General features: G+C 46.1%; 1 pseudogene; it reads right to left on the bottom strand.

Annotated features, from left to right (window-relative positions):
- Positions 1–1,159: 1,159 nt before the first annotated feature.
- Positions 1,160–1,690, bottom strand: LOC144235503 (small ribosomal subunit protein eS1 pseudogene; annotated as a pseudogene).
- Positions 1,691–2,453: the final 763 nt, after the last annotated feature.

Here is a 2,453-nt window from a genome sequence, read left to right as displayed (position 1 = left end):
CAGCTACAGGAACGAGGGGCTACGTAGCCAAGAGATTGTATTATTTCTGGGGGAGAGAAGGTATCACTGCGGATACATAAAATTGCTCTTACACATAGTTTGTCACATCCCGTTTCTTCCGTTGTCTTTGTTGTTTTTTGTTTAGCACTCAGCTGACTCTCTTGCCCTGGTGCTGGCATGCCACAGAGTACGAGCTATTCCCACTCTCGTCTTTGTCTGATTCCACAAGCCTCAGGAGGCAATAACGACCAACCTCTTGGAGTTTTCCAGTTGATTATAGAGAGCGGCATTGTATTCCACAGTATACTCTGGCCGCCCTGCCACCAGATGAAAGGAAAAGCATAAAAGCACGAGCAAGCCCGGGACTCTGCCTTTCCTGCCGGAACATGCCATCGAATGCGGCCCTCCACAGAAGCGGGCGTTCTGTTGTTCACGTTCACCGAGTTCAGCTGAGACTGTCTGAGATCAACAGGTGGCCTTGCTAATGGAACAGATTCACTCATTGTTTGTGTGTCTAATGAATCATTGAGTTACTGATCAGCAGTGAGCAATAGAAGCTGTTCAAACAGAAGAGAAGCCCAGCCGGGAGGTGGTGCCGCCACCAGGCTCCTTTGAAGCGCTGCTGGCCCCACGGGCTGTGAGGGAGGCTTAGGGTTTACTCCCTACGGTTCCCAGAAAAGCTGGTAGCAAGAAGAGGGTATTATTTCTAATTGGATGATGAAAGTCAGCTCAGGGGACAGAGACCAAAGGGCCAAACGTAAAAAGGGGAGGAAGTGAAAACATCTTGAATCAAAAGGTTGAGGTAAAACCAAGAGACAGGTGTTTGCAGTGAACCGCGCAGTAACCCTCATCTCGCCTCCCTCCCCAGGTCCTCAGGAAGCAGCCGAGTGGGGAAGGACCGAAAGAAGCAAGAAAAGGCAAGGCTTAGGATTCGGAAGCTGATTTCCTTACAAAGAGTTCATGGCACAGTGGAAATTCTCTGTCTTATCAGGAGGCAAGCCTGACCCTTTTTTGTGAGATTCCCACAAGTTGTTCCAGGGCCTTTCTTGTGCGTAGAATTTGACTGAAGAGATGCCAGAATCGCATTTACTGGGCCACGCTTGTCCTTTTTTCTCCACAAATAAGACTTTTTATTTGTCACCATTTAAAAGTCTGAATTTTAAGCCGCATCGTGGACTAGTGGCTCATATCCATCAGCTCGTTCAGCGGGGTCCCCTGTCTTATTCCAGGGGATTTTCCAGAATTATCACCTTCACCAAGAAGTGACATGAGTTCCCCAGTTCAAGCCTGGGCTTTAGCATTTTTACTTTTCTAATGAGCATATTATAGAGAAGATGAATAGATTGGCAAGGCTTTTTTATGTCTTTCCCAGTGCTGACTGGAATCAATTTATTGACGACATCTTTAAAGTCGTTTGTCTGTGCCTCTTGGGTCATGATATCCATCATCTTCTTCTGCATTCGGTGGGCCTGTAGGTGCTGAGTGTGAGAGGTCTTCCAAATCTGATCACAGAACAAATGAAGCATGTAACTAGTGGTAGCCTTTATATAGACGTGGGTTTCAGTCATGGTCTGACATTTTCTTGACCATGGAGCACATTTCTCATGGGTAAGATCCATGTCATAGAGGTTGGGTAGGCAGTTTTGCCTTGAATATCCTCAGTAATTAGTTTGGATTTTCTAATGCACATGCATCATTCTGCAGAGCAACAGGCCTCACTTAACAACCTGATCTTTGAGGCAATCAGATGCATTTTGGTTCCTTGAGTCCCTGAGACTAACAATTTTCTGTGTTTCCTCTATCAAACATGGCTGGTGCTTTCACATCATATCGATCTTCCTTAGAAAATGGACCAACCACTTTCTTCTTGGTTCCCTTTTGCCATCTTTTGTGGGAAGTGGTTTTTTTTTTAAAGGTAGGGGACATAGGAATGGTATGAAGGATAGTTTGGTTAAGGGGGTGCTGTTCTGTGGGTTAAGTAATGTGGGGCTTAGTTTCAACTCTGCCACTGTTTCTGAAGAACCTTGGGTCATATACTTTCTATGGTAGAAGCTGGCTACCTATTCACCAAACCTGTTTCCTTTCCTATTTGACACACAGCTAAACCCAGGTCCCAGCTTTCCTCATAGTGAGATGTGTCCATATGACAGGCTCTGGCCGATGGAACATGCACCAAAGTTTACAATCAGACCTGAATTATAGTCCTTGAAGATGATCCATCTTGCTCTCTTTTCCCTTGTCGTCAGCTGGATGTTGATACCTAGGTTGACCTTGAAGTTCACAGAGCCTCTGTCAGTCTTGGGTCCCACTAGCCCTCAGGGTAGCTAGAGAATGTAGGGTAGCTGGATTAGCCAAGCTGAGCACCTCAGCTGTAAGCAGTCTCCTCCATGTACCTTAGTGCACTGTACAAACTCCTTCTACATGTGCCATAACACCGAGCAGTATAGAGGTGT

This window comes from Crocuta crocuta, unplaced genomic scaffold (assembly GCF_008692635.1).
Source record: "Crocuta crocuta isolate KB4526 unplaced genomic scaffold, BGI_CrCroc_1.0 scaffold10, whole genome shotgun sequence".
In the NCBI taxonomy this organism is placed as follows: Eukaryota; Metazoa; Chordata; class Mammalia; order Carnivora; family Hyaenidae; genus Crocuta; species Crocuta crocuta.
Note: the sequence above shows the minus strand (reverse complement) of the source record. Positions and strands in the feature narration are given on the sequence as shown.